This window comes from Gallus gallus, chromosome 8, assembly GCF_016699485.2.
Source record: "Gallus gallus isolate bGalGal1 chromosome 8, bGalGal1.mat.broiler.GRCg7b, whole genome shotgun sequence".
In the NCBI taxonomy this organism is placed as follows: domain Eukaryota; kingdom Metazoa; phylum Chordata; class Aves; order Galliformes; family Phasianidae; genus Gallus; species Gallus gallus.
Window position 1 is genome coordinate 22,809,127 of NC_052539.1, and position 14,861 is coordinate 22,823,987.

General features: G+C 38.4%; 1 protein-coding gene and 1 long non-coding RNA gene across 10 annotated transcripts in view; one reads left to right on the top strand and one right to left on the bottom strand.

Annotated features, from left to right (window-relative positions):
• Nucleotides 1-14,861, bottom strand: part of BEND5 (BEN domain containing 5) — an 840,137-nt gene that overhangs the window by 428,316 nt on the left and 396,960 nt on the right. The window lies entirely within an intron of this gene.
• Nucleotides 3,515-14,861, top strand: part of LOC112532900 — a 113,171-nt gene continuing 101,824 nt past the window's right edge. The window contains exon 1 of the long non-coding RNA XR_003076435.2: nt 3,515-3,640. This is a non-coding gene — a long non-coding RNA (uncharacterized LOC112532900). The remainder of the gene's footprint in view (nt 3,641-14,861) is intronic.

Consider the following 14,861-nt stretch of genomic DNA (forward strand, 5'->3'; position numbering starts at 1 on the left):
GAGCAAAGACTCTTCTTGCAGAGGAATAAGGTGCATTGCCTCTTGAAATGATGAGGCATTGATTATCTGAATACGGATATATTCTCTGGTAATCAGAATGGTAAATCAGCATTCTGCTTGTGAGATTTCATTTTTAGATTAAGGTTACTGAAGTAAATTTTGAAACAAGTCGGTATCACATCTGCCTTTCAGACAAAGCTGTGATGATATGGTTTAGTCTCATTAAGTAGGACAAGATGCTAAAAACTCAGTTTCTCCTTGCATGGGCGTCTGAGATCTGCCTTCTGCAACCTCTGCACATGCTGTCCTGGGAAATAAAATGCCCTTCTACCTACTCCTCACTTCGTTGTCTGACTTCTTCCCCTAATTCCACAACAAAGACAGAGAAAGAGGACAGCCAGCTTATCTTCCTGTCCCTGAACTCAATCCTTATCTTGTCAAGGCCTCTAAAATAATTATCTGATGATACTCAGTCTCTATATCTATAAATGAAGAAAAAAATACTAGAGTAGAATAGAATAGTTCAATTCAGTTCAGTTCTCTTGGAAGGGACCTTCAAAGATCACCAAGTCCAACAGCCTGACCAAACTTTGGGCTAACCAGAAGTCCCCATTATTGAGGAAATTATCTAAATGTCTCTTGAACTGTGATAGGTATGGAGCATCGACCACCTTGCTAGGAATTCTGTTCCAGTGTTTGACTGCCTTCATGGTAAAGAAATTTTTCCTAATGCCCAGCCTGAACCTCCCCTGGCACAGCTTTGTGACATTCCCTCATGTCCCACTATCAGTTACCATGGAGAAGAGGCCAGCATTACCCTCTCCATTCCCATCCTCAGGAATTGACAGAGAGCAAGGACGTTGCCTCCGAGCCTCCTTTTCTCCGGACTAGACAAGACAAGTGTCCACAGCCTCTCCTCAAAGGACATGCCTTCCAGCTCTTTTAACAGCCTCGCTGCCCTCCTCTGGATGCTTTCAAGCACCTTGACATCCCTTTCTTATTGAAGAACTGTGCACAGTGTTCAAAGTGAGGCTGCAACAGTGCTAAACATAGCAGGAGAATAACCTCTTTTCTGGCTATGCTTCATCCCAAAATGCAGTTTGCCATCTTGGCTGCCAGGGCACACTGTTGGCTCATGCTGAACGTACTGTTGACCAGCACCCTATTTGTTATTAGCAAATATTCATTTTCTAGAATATAAGCTAATACCCCTTGTGACTTCTATTCTGCAATTACACATTGGTAAGCAGCCACAGAACAATTAGCAGCTTGATCTTCTGCCCAGGATGAGCAGAGATTCAGATCAAGACCATGATTTCTAGAAACCACAGGATTCTTACGTTGCATAAGTTTCTGCCAAGGAGTAATTAGAGAATTAGTAAGTACAGGTACACAGAAAATGAATTTCCTATTTGTAATGTGTCAAGACCAAAACGGGACTCTTTCCATTCATCTCAAACCTTTCAGAGTATTAGGAGAGTCACTGGTGTACTCTACCACCTCCAAACAACCTCCAATGTTGTTAGTAGTACCATCCCAATCTAAAGCATCTGCTTTCATTTCTGATCAACAGGAAGGAAAGCATCCTCCATGAATAGCTGAGTTTGACCTGAAGATAAACTTTGTTATCGTCCTCATATTTTCTCATCATTCACTTGGTAAATTATTCTGCCTTAGTACCACTCATATCACTGTTATGAGTTTAGACAAGAGTGAAAACTGGATGAAACTCCACAACTACAAGAGCAGACTAGTAAGATGTTAAAATGTAATGTCAGATAAGTTTTGATATTTAATAGAGTGATGAATAGAATGAACTTTAACACATTCAAAAAAAAAAAACCCCATACATATATATATATATATATATATAATTCACTGACATGGCATTGTCTAAAGAATACTAATACCTTGGACTCTGAGAAAGCAAGCATACCTATCTTTCTGCATAAAAATTTATTTGCTTTTGACCATGTTTCTGTGAAACCCTAAATATTTCTTTTCAATCATCTCCACTAAAGTTTGTGTTTAAATAAGCAGTTCAAGCTGTATGTGTAAATCCACTGCTTATCTGTTTGGTCTGAAGGCAAACTGATGCATTCAGTCTACAGGAAGAAGAGCTGTGAGATTAATATTCCCAGTCCGTTTAAACAAAACTTCACAAAATACTTGGAGTAGTTAGTGAGGACTACTGCAGAAGATACTTTTCGGTTTCAGAGTCTGGTGTGTACTCTTCTCTCAGATGTATGAAAAGATATGTGACATTTACACCTGCCATGAGGATAGATTACAAAAGGACTTTGGGCAATAATATGCAAAGAACACACTACTTTTCCCAGTAGACAAAGAGGCTGGAATATCTCATCCATGTATACAGTTCATGCAAAGCGATACTAAGATTGACTTTGAGAATCCATTGCCAATTCTGCACTTGTCTTTGTATAAAACCTGCAGTCTCTAAAAGACTGTGTTTATTTTTCTTAGCTCAGCATTCATGCATGCACATACATGCACATACATTCACTCTTTCACCTATCCTTCCATTTTGTGTATACATTCAAAAGATTCAAAAAAGGGAAATATGCTGAAATAACTTAATTTACTTTGCTCCTAAAATTGTTTCAGTCATCAGGATGTAGGCTGCTGTTTATACTAGCTGTTTGTCCCTTGGGTAAAGAACTACCTAAAGGATAGGAACTTTGGGGAGAACTGCTTTTCCTGTGAGAATTCAGACTTTGCTTATGAATTCCCAACTCTCAGGCTTTGCAGCTCACACACCACTGAAAGGGAGAAGAAAAAAATACAGTCAGAAGACAAAGCATGCATCAGTGTCAGAGCAGAACAGGAAAGTGCAGGCACTTTTCTGTTAAGTTTGGGTTTTCATAGCAGCTTCCTCATGGCCCTAGGGCACTTTTCTGGCCAAGAACATTTAGCGCCAGCTCAGTTGGGGCTTTCACAGTAAAGCAAGAGTCAGTTGTTAGGAAATAGAGGTACAGTTGCAATGCAGAAACCCTGATGTTGTCAGTTTGTTCAGTTTCAGTTAACATTTTAATTCCCCTTTTTTGTTCTTTTTTATATTCTGGATATTTCTAGCTCCTACATAAACCCAGAGGGGCCTGAGGAAGCCCTGTCCAGTGGGGGAGACAGGAACAGCAAATGGAATCACTTGCTCAGAAGGTGGAAGCTCACTTAGATTCACTCAGATAACTTTCCTCTTGCATGCCTGTCACTGGATGCTGCTGAAGCCAGGTACTAGAACACACACACCTGTGGACTGCCCCTCATTATACATGAGGTCTCCCCTTCATTATCCATGAGATGTTATCTCATTATCCACCTCAGATGCTGTTATTTGGCCAGACACGTGGAAGTAAAGAGTATCAGAATAAAAGCATCTGTCAGTATCCAGGAGCTTATCACATGGTCCTCATGCACAGCACTGTATAAGCCATTCCAATCACAGCCTCATTAGTATATGTGTTAAGGAAGGGATAGTCACACATATCCAAACATCAAAAGAAGCTTAGTATTCATCCATACTCCACCTAATAATAGCAAGCTCCTGTCTGTTGCGCAAGTCTGTGCTGTAGACATGGTGACATCAGCATTAGAGACCCAAGGGACCATTACTGATGCCCACGTAAGTATTTTTTTTTTAACAAAATCAAGCCTTTAAATAGCAATATTTAACTGTTTTTATTTAGTCACATCTATAAGGTTTTACTCATGCATTGCTTAGCATTAACATGCTGTGTTTATCTCTGAGTACCAAACTCCTTTCTGTCCAAAAAATGATATTGAAAATGCATAAAAGCAACATACTGTGAATAAACAGCTTATCTTGGGGGAGAACGATAAAATTCACAATACTAAAAATGGGGAAAACCTTCTTCACTGTTGAATTTACCATTTATAGATTAATCTGTCCATTTTGCTTCTATGAAAAGCTTTTCTGGCATTCCACTCAGAAAAACAAAATCTACATTTAAATGAATGTAAGAGTGTACTACAGCAGGAGCCTGTCAGACTGTTTTATACCTCATTGCTATAATGTAATGTTATTGATGCAACCTAGATTATGTTTGAGAAATGAGATCGTGCAAATTCTCTCTCATATATCAACCAATGTGGCACAAAGTATTAGGCTGCAACATTATGTAGTTCTGAAACTATTATATGACCTCAAAGTTCCCTAAAAGGCTTCAAATTGGCACAGACTAAGAATTTGCTAAGGGTATGTTTTCAAAGGGAAAAGCTGTTGCTTGTTTATGGCTTAAACATTATACTATGCCAGTAATAAAATACCAGTGATGCATGCAAATGGAAATTCGTGCTGCTTTTTGTGGTAAAAAGGTTAATTCCTTTGGAAGAAACCAAGTCCCTGGATAGAAAGCATCTCAGCCACCTGACTAACATACAGAAATTTCAGTGCAGTCTTATTGTATACAAGGGCTAGGAAAATCTAATAATATCCTGCCTTTTTTTTTTTTTTTCCCTAAGATTCAGCAGGTAAAAGCTCTGATTGAATTTCATCTTGATTTCATTAAATATTCATAAAGGCCAATTAGAAGGGCAGCTAAGTAGGCCACAAGGCCCCCTTCCATCATCCTGTCAAAGGCAGTCCATCAGACAGTCCTGTTTGCATTAGGGCCTGGTAGTCAATATCTTCATTCAATCTTTATGTAGTATCCCTCTAAATCACTGCTCCATCCCACTTTACGGCTTTTATGGACAGACAAGGGGGGAAAAAAATCTAATAATTCTGAAGGCAAGATGCTTACTCGGTAGAAAGCAAAATGCAAATGAGAAAAAACATCCTCAATCAAATGTTGGAATGAAAATCTTTTCTTTAATGAGCAATGACATTGGTAGAGCACTGATTACATTGAAGAAAAACTGTTTAAAATTCATAATCAATCAAGCAAGTTTATTTTAACCTTTCATGACTAAACCGCTGGGTTACAGTTTAATTTATTGATGGTGCTTATCTCGCCCTCCAACCACTAATTTTAAAATTACAACCCATATAGAATATGCTGAGTTGAGTCACAAAAATATATACTGATGTTTATATTCAAAGAAACCTATTAGCTCTGCCTGTTTCCCTTTAAAGATTCAGTGGCCTTTCTATACACGCCATGTTACATATATTTGCAGTTTGTGCGGCTGAAATACATTAACTCCACTGGTACCTGCCTGGATTGAAGTATCATGGCAGTTTTCATTTCCAGCTCTGTTTCACAGACAGAGCTGAGCAAATACTCTTCTCTCTGGACAAGCATAATAAAATGCTTCATCATGCCTCTAACTACTCACACACGGCAATGGGGAGCAGAGGATACTTCCTTGCGTGGAAAGTTATTGCCGTGCCATTAGAAGATGGGGCAGATAGGCTTTTCGTGTCAAATTTCTGAATTTCTCTGTATCATATGACACTGAAAGAAAAACACATCTGCTTTACTATTGTGGACTCTCCTCCCTGAAGAACTTGAGGAATGCTGTGGGTTACAGCAAGGAAAGTAGGCTGGCTTACATCCTATTTGAGTCAGTTGAAGTGCTGTGAGGTACAACACCAAAATGCCTTCTCCAGATATTTTAGAAAAGACTTTCAAGCTCTCTCTTCCATCTCCTGAATGTAATGTTATATTTTTTCACCTAACACAGTGTACGGAAATGAAAGTTTAATCACTATGTAATTAAAAGGATGATACTGTAAATTCTGGAGACCTAAAGGGAATGAAACCCACTTATTTCTAAGGGCTTTCAGCTGGTTTCTTATTAGATGGGCTTTATCTGTTGAATTCCTCACTCTGCTTTGTGGTAGTTTGGAGTTCAGTACAGAAAACTCTGTTAACGCTTTATTGTACAGCAAGAATGAGTTTCTTTCCCACAGTATTAGTCAAGCATTCAGCTACACAAGTTCCACCTAATCCTTAACTAAGATTTTCCCTTCTGTTTTGTCCTTTGTTTAAAAAAAAGTATTTAATTAATATCTACCTACTTCTTTTAATGACAAAGAAATTGAATGATGAATATCACTGGGAGTCGTTAGCAAGTATGGAACACAATTGTATGTCCCTGTTATACAGCTTCACCCGAGGACAACTGTTGATCTAAAAATGGATGCCATGAAAATGAGTACATTTTGGAATAGTCTTCCTTTGTTTTCCCAGTAATGTACTAGATTATTAAAGTTTACTTTTTGTATTCTTTATGTTCACAAAATTTAGTTCACTTGATTTCTAACAGAGATCAGAGCAGTCATTTCTATTCAGTTATCCATCCTTTCTAGTACATATAGACCTCCATTGCAGTTGTATCCGAATTCCTGGGCAATCCTGGTCTCACAGTCATTTCAGAGGTTGAAAAAGATTGTCATCCCATTTAATGTGCACTGTAAGCCACTGAGAGACAAAGATTGTCCTTTTGGTCTGTGTTTATACTGCACCTAATCCTGCTTGTTTATGTCAGGCAACAAGCATGAGAGGGAACACAATACCAGCCAAATAGGGCTGCCTGTAGTTCAAAGCAAAATGTGACTTCCAGCTATTGCAAAAAGCCATTGTATGTGCACTGCAGTGTACCCCAGATCTTCTTTCCCAGATCTTTCTTTCTCACTGGGCACATCTCTGTGCCGGGTCCACCAGGATCTCCCAGATCCAGGGAAGCATCCTGGACATATCCTGACTCGGTGCCTGGGCAAGTGCCAGTACCTTCCCCTTTGCTCCATCCACATTTCCAATGAATCCAACAGTTTCCATCTCCCCTAACAAAATTTCTTGTAAGTAAATCACACAAAAGAGACTGCAGCAGCTGCAGCATGTCAGACAAAGGAAAGATGTTTATCATTCTACTTGGTTTATAAGGAGTATGATATGCCCTCCACAGACCATTACAATGGCTGTATTTAAAACATTTGGGTATCATTTTAACTGAATGTACATTTCCTGCATGTTCTCTGTTTCCTTTCCTAAATCTTGGTCCAGTTTCAGTGCCAGTTAATATGAAAAACAACAGACTTCTCTAAGATAATCTATTCTATTGTTTTTTTCCTAACCATAAACTGCTGGCATTGACCATAAACCATCCTAATCACCATTGGCACGACACTTTGTGTTGTGTTGCTTTCTTAAATTGTGAACAGAGAAAATCCCTGTCCTGTAAAAAACAAGGAAAATGTCAAATAGCTCAGTTTGCAGCTTGTGTTCAAATGATTATTTAAAGAGTTCATCCTGAATAATTTAGAACTTAAGTAAACTACTTCTTTCCACTCCTCCCCATCCAAGTTAAGAAGGAATACATCATATATTCACTTCTCACTTGTATTTGCCACAATGACAGCCAAAAAATCCCCAGCAGGATGTTGGGAACCAACAAAAAAAATGTCACAAACAAGGCAGAATGATTTTGCTATGACACAGACTCATGTGAACATGCATTTTTTTATACCTTGCTTGGTCTCTGCTTCCTGAGAGGGACATAGCAGAATGAGAGGAGGTACAGGGAAAGGCTAGAAATGCACAAGATGACAGAGAAGCTGCTTAATGAGGAGACTGTGAAATTGCTGGGACTTATCCAGTTGGAGAAGAGAAGGCTGTGAGATGTGATTGAGGTTTATAAAATCCTGGAGGTAGTGGGTAAGATGGATTCAGAATTCAGAATAACAGAGCCGTTGCTCTCCAAACCTAACAATTAAATCCAGGTGCTACCATTCTTACTGAACCTAGCAGAGCAGAGGCTTAAAACAGATAAAAGTGTATTTTTTTAAACAGCAGGCACTGAGGTTCTCAAATTTGTTGCCATGGGGGGTTGTGGAGGCAGATAGCATTGGCAAGTTCAAAAAAGAGATTAAAAAACTCAGGGGCAACGGATCCATAAATAGATCCAAAAGTGAACAGGCAGGGATGTGCTCTCTAATGTCCCTAATCCAGTGCTGAGGGCTTGGGAGGGGAAGTCACTGCAGGCAGTGGTCAGGCTCATCCACTCTTGTTATACAGCATCTCCTGCTGCCACTGGAGGGACACTGCACAGTTTGACCATGGTTTGACTCAGTGGGGCATTTCCGATGGTCTTATATTGTTCTGGAAAAGTGAATATGCTCTAAAAGTCATGCAGCTTGCACTTTTACATGGCAGTTAAAAAAAAAGAAAAAGAAAAAGTTGAGGCAAGAAATGCAACACAACATATTTCTAGGAGGTTAAATAGAAAGCATAGCAGTGCATCTTTTGGTGCAAAAGACTGAAATGTCAGGGAGGTGAGATGAAGTAAAACAAGAAATACAGTGGGAAAATGGTGTTCAAAGGACTAAAAACATGGTCCAACTGTAGATGGAAGCTCATGAATCATTTGTGGCCTCAGTTCTGCTTGTTTGTTAAATGAGGTTTATGCTATTTATCCTGACAGAAAACACAGAAGCCTAATGTGTTGCGTTTCAAAGAACTTTGTAGAAGCTGAAATGCAAATTGTTGTGAGATCCAAAATATACATAACTCAACAGGGCAATTTTCAATAATTTCCAGGAGTGCAGTTCATGCCCTACAAAACTCAGCTTTTACCTCTGAACACCAGCTTTAACAGTGAACCAATGAGTAATAACATTGGTTTTGTAAACCATGCTCTCATCATCTTTTGAAGACCACAAGGTTGGATGAACACATAAGTTCCTAACAATGATAGTCCAATTGACGCTGGAATTCATTGCCCCTTCCAGAGCACGTTGTTTTACAGTAACAATCCTAGTTCATCAAGAAAAGAAAAATGTGTTTTTTTATTTGGATAAAGAGAGCTATTCATGTGGAAAAGCTATTCCTAGTCCCATACAAAAGAAATCTGTTCAGGAGCAGGCCTTAATGATTTTTGGTAGCTTTCAGATGTGGTTACTGCTCTAAATGTCAAGAAGAATCAACAGAATATGGTTTGTTGTTTGATTTTTTTCCCCTCTTCTTTTTAGGAACACATTATTCTGTCCATATTTCAGTATTTTTTTCACATCTTTGTCTGGATACATGATTACCTCCAATAGGCAGCCCAGATAAACCAAGAGAGAAATAGGAATGTTTCACTTTATCCCCTAAGAGCGAGTGTAATCATGTTCCCTTGCTGATTTGTGTTTGGAAATTACCATTCTAATCCAATAGTTTAATTTTATTATACCCTTCAGTCTAACAGACCAGGCAGAGAATGTGTAATCACAAACAAAGGGCCAAATCCTGCTTGCCATACTAATGGGAGTAGTCCCACTGATTATAATGGGACTACATGCAAGCCTTACCCTTAACTAATATGAAGAGATAAATGTACTTAGACTCTAGGGTAGGGTTTTTCTTTGGGCTTTTCTTCAGGCATATTATTGAGTTTTTCATACACGGTCTAATGTAGTGGTTAAAGTACAACCGAGGCAAAAAAACCCTTCTTCATTAGAAAGTGTAGGCATAATATTTAGCTTTTGCTGAGATAAAAAGGCTGAAAAGCTTCCAGCTATTTGGAAGGTAGCATTTATATACATGTACTGGAAGTGTTTAAATATAATATATTTCAGCATCCTTTCACAAAAGCAGTCATGTGAGCCTTCGGGTCTAAACTCCTTTTTGCACTTCAACTGGATTATTTGTAAATCAGAGTGATGATGGACAGCGGGGTGGGAGGAATCACCAGATCCTTCATCACTTCCTCTGTTTGCTCATAGCTCACCTGTAAGGGGGTGCTCAACCCAAGCCAAAGCTCCTTTGAATTGCATCCTTGTTTGGTCACACAGAAGTCTGCAAAACTAAGTATTGGGGGAAATGACCCAGTTTCTTCTCAGCTTCCAAACCTATATTTGCATAATATTCTCAAATTCTATTGGCAGAGGCTTCAAGGTAAAGGAAGAACAAGATATAAAGTGTATCTGAAACTTATAAAAGATGTCAGGAAGCAGAACTGTAAAGACGTGTTAAAGAGTTGCAATATAGAGCAAAGAAAGAGCTATAAAGTGAAAAATGAATCCTGGAAAAGTACATAACTCCGCTATCTATGCAGTATACACACAACCAATGCTAGGCTGTTAATAACTTAAAATAATCAAATTGAATACTTATTATTATCTAATGGTCTGTGTAACAAAGACGGAAATATTTGGAAAACAAACTTACAACAGAAAAGAAATAGTAAAAAGGAGGGGGAGGTTTGCCTGCTTGATTCTTTTTTTTTTTCTTTTTCACTGTTTTTTTTCCCCTGAAACTATTAGTTCTCAGTTATGTTTCAGGACCTAGCTGTCTATGCATAAAAATAAAACTTTTCATTCCTTCAGCATCATAATGCATATTTCTTTCAGTTGGGCAATCTTTTTATCCATTTCTCTGATTTAGTATACTACAAACTAAATACAGCTCTAAAGCCATCACACTTATACATTATCAGGTCATACGCGCCCGTTTTGAATTTCATTCTTGACTAGATGTTATTTACACAGAACATCTTTCCCTGAACTCATAAAAATGTCTAACTGACCATGTTTCTGATATACAAGAGTCAGTCAATATAAAAGATGCAGCATAAATTGATGACCAAAAACTTGCCTTCCAAGCCATCATCAGTGGTGTAATAAAAATGATTCAAACACTTAGCATGAGTCATACTGGCAATTTGATGGGATCATTGTTTCCCAGAAAGGAAGCCCATACAGAAGCCTATGTGCTACTCACTACAGCAAACTGTTTTTATAATAGTATATATAAGCTTATTAAGTGTCAGGACTTGTCAGAAATAAAGCCTTACCCAAACGCTACCATTCCTCAAACATCCATGCCATTTCATTCATTCTTCCAAGAAAGAATGGGGACACTGCAGCCTTACAGCACCTCTCAAAAAGGGAAAAAATATCCAGGCTATTTCAGGTGAAAGAAGTCTTTTCCAAAATCAAGGTTCCTGTCCAGAAAATATCCTGGCAACTACTCCCTCATCTCAAGATTAGCTTAAGGAGGAAACACTTTCTTTTGTAGATGAATTGATAAAGCTTATTTAGGAATTAATTAATCTTAAAAAACATACACAGCTAAGGGGAGGCAGAAACTTCTAGAAAGCATTTGAACTAACCAAAGATCAAATTCACCCTATAATTGTCTTTTTCGTCACCAGTTACTGAGGAAGCCCCAGATCAAGCTCCTAGCTTGGAGTAAAACTCAGCCAAATGCTGAAGCAGGATCTGATAGGGCTGTAGACATCTACAGATGGAGACCAGTAACTTAACACAACCAGAAAGCCATGCACCCCCACTTTGCACCAGTGCCTGTTCTGCAGAGAACAGTTTTGCTTAGGTGCAAGGATTCAAAAAGCCATTGTGGCGCCCACTCCTTTCCCCTTAAGCATGGTATTATTTCAAGAGCTCATGCGGAGGGTTTTCTCAACAGAAAATCTTTGAGGCTGAAAAGGAGATTAAAGGAGACAAAGAATCATCAGGACTGAAGGATCTGAAGTGTCTTCCTAAAATAGGATTTGGGAAGCTACTAGGAACACTATGGAATCAGGGAATCTTTCTGTCTTTTAACATACAGAGGAAAGGAATGAAAAAAAAAAGAAAAAAAAAACCCACAACAAAATGATCTGCAAGCAAGTCAAACACTTTAAGAGGGAACATTTGAATTTCATCCTATGTTCATGCTTGTAAAAGTGGCTGGGACAAAAAGATACCATATGAGGACAAATGTGCCTGAGCCCTTACCAACTGCTGCAAGAAAAGAACCTACAAATCCTCATTAGCGGGGAAAATGAGCAATGAATACAGGCTCAGAGGGTGAGAGCCTGGCAGCTGAAAGACAAAATGGAAAGAGAGGGGATGAAGAAAGGACAGAGCCTGTGCCAAGGAGATCAGGCTTCAGGGCAGCTCCCACAGAGGAAGCTATAGTACTGGATGGGCTAGATGGGGCTAGTGCTCATCCAGCTGGGCTCCAGGCACATTTAACAACTCTGCAGGGGAAAATGTGCCACTAAATATCTTTTTATGGTTCTGATTTTATACTGTTCCATTCTCCCCTGGTGGATTGTAGGGACAAGTAGTTTCTTTGCAGGACACCGGAAAACAGTCAAAGCAGCTTTATTCTGATCACACTTAAAAAGCAATTTGGGACATCAAGATACAGGCAAAAATCACAGATACAAAATGGTGGATCCACAAAACTATAATAATGGTAAATGAGACCTATATCAAATTTAACGAATATTTTCATTAGTCTTTGCCAGAGCCACAAGTAGTGTTGAGTGATCAGCAACCAACTGATTTTTCTCTGGAAGCTAATGCTGTTCGGTGTCTGAATTGGACTTATTACCCTCCTATTAACCGAAAGCCAAAAATCTACTCAAGATTTTCCTTCCTCATGCACAGAACATAAAACACAGAAGTAAGAACTCAATAGTGAATTAATATAAGTGGTTAACGCATGTTGGTGAGTGATACGTGCATTTTCCTCCAACTGGGGCCACTCATATTTTCACTAGTTAATATACGATTCAAAAAGTCTGAATTTCAGCCATCATATAAAGCAAGGAAAAGGACTCACGTTTAGCTACAATGTGGTATACCAAGGCAAGCACGACAGATTTCTATTATCCTGGTGAGATTCCATGACTACATTAAGCCAAGCTGCTTGACAGCTATGAAAAAGACAGCTTCATCCACTTTTATCAGAACACTGACCTTTTCAAGAAATAATAGAATATATCCTGCTATCATTTCTCACATGAAGCTCCTGTTGAGGTCAATAGGAATTTGGCGTCAAAATGTGAAATCAGTACTTGGCCCATAATGTTTAGTGCCACATAAGAGGCTATTGGGAAAGGATCCAATGTTAAGCATCAGTTCTCATTAATTACACTGCAGATTCCATTTCTAAAGACTTTCTATCATCTATTGTGCAAATTAAATACTGAGAGCCAGATCCTCAGCTGATGTAGATCAGAATACCCGTGATGAAGACAAAGAAATAAGGTCAATAAAGATCAGTCAATGAACTCAATACAGCTAAGTAAAATTATACCACAGAGAATCTGGCCCAATGAATAATTCTCTTGTCTAATCAACATTGCAGATTTTTTATCTGCAGTGTCTGATCTTTGCTGCACACCCTGCGCCTCTCCATGTGTGGAAGGTCAAAAGATGAAACTGGTGAAAACCCTGTGTAAAGAATATACAACAGAAAGATGTAGCATGAATAAATCCACTTCTGAATTGCAATACAGCATTGTGCTCTAGTATAACAAATAACGTCCTTTTCTGAACTTAGTGAAGGTTTAGATTTTTGTCATTATGAAACAATATTATAGTTTACCATTGTAGAAGCTTCTACTTACAATTCAGAATAAAGGGGATGATCACTTTTGGACCTTGCCTACTCATTGTGCTGAATTATGTTCTCTGAATTATGTTCTCTGTATTATGTGTCAAAAGAATTAGCTTACATGTTTATTTTGGGATGCAGTCACTGTTGAGTGCATAGCTTTCTCTTCCCTAGTCTGAATCTGAATTACCCAGTCTGGAGTCGTAACTGTTCTTCATTTTCAAGAAAATATATTTGAAATATCTTTTAGTTTATGAGCTTATAACACAAGCATTTCTGGAGGTCAAAAGTGTTTACACCGGCATTCAGATAATAATATTTGGAGAACAGTTTTAATTCAGTCATAGAAATAGTTTTACCAAGACAAAAATGATATTATTTTTAACATTAATAATGAATAGTACTATAACTTACTAACAAGTAGACAGGACTCTGATACTCTAAGAATTGCTCAACTGCAAAACAATGCAACAGCCTCCTCCCAGAAAAATAATAATCCAATTGAGTCCAGCCACAACCTCTACCACACTCCTCTGAGCAAAAGGATTCTGTGTCCAAACATGATGGAGAAGTAAAAGTTGTATATTGTATGGCAACAAGTCATCCACTGCTAGAGTGCAATTTGGCCAGTAGCATTTGCAGTAAGTCAATACAACCTCAGTATTAATTTCATAGAATGGAAAGATGGAGATGAACTTGACACATCTCAAAGCATCCAGCATCCTGGCGCATCCAGTGAAGCACTAGATGGAGCACTTACTGCTGCATCTGGAACAGGCCCACAGAAAAACCAACTCTTTACTCTCCTCCCCATTTGTAATAGACTTTCAACTTGTGTTTGGAAGCCATCAAAGTACTAAATGATCTTAAATATGGAAGCTGCATGACAACATTTCAATTAAAAAGCTTTTAGGAAAAGGTCGTGGAGAGCATCTTTAATATATATCAAAAGGTCTTGGAAAGAAGGAGGTTACAATATGGGTCGCATCACAATTATGGTAAATTGGGTAAAGAGACTGTTCTAAGCCCAATAAAAGTGATTGAGAAAGTCACAATATGACAGATATTAATAACTACTACCTATCATAACATCTGACATAGTACCTTTTATCTCAAAGGATCCCAAAGCGCTTTGTAAAGCTCTACATGGAATTATTTCTTTTATCACTACTGTGTTTCCATATTTCTCAGAAAGTGGTGCACTGATGAACTCTACACAGTAGCACAGCATGAAATTTTTCAGAATCCCAGAAAATGAAGAATACCTTTTCTGTTTGAAATTTTGGCAGGAAAAGGTGCATTTGTGGCTAACTTCTAGCAGGTACAGTACGTTTTCAATAGCAAATATCCCAAAGTGCTGGTGTACTTCTGCCCAAAACCAAGAACATCTAGCATTACTACATTTTTAGGTGTGGCTATATGGGCTTGTCAATATTAATCGAAAACATAACCTAAAAATATGTAAGAGGATCTAAAAAAAATGTCCCACTACCAAGTATAATATATATGCATGTGGTTCACACTGCCATCTTCCCACCTATTTGTCTTGAC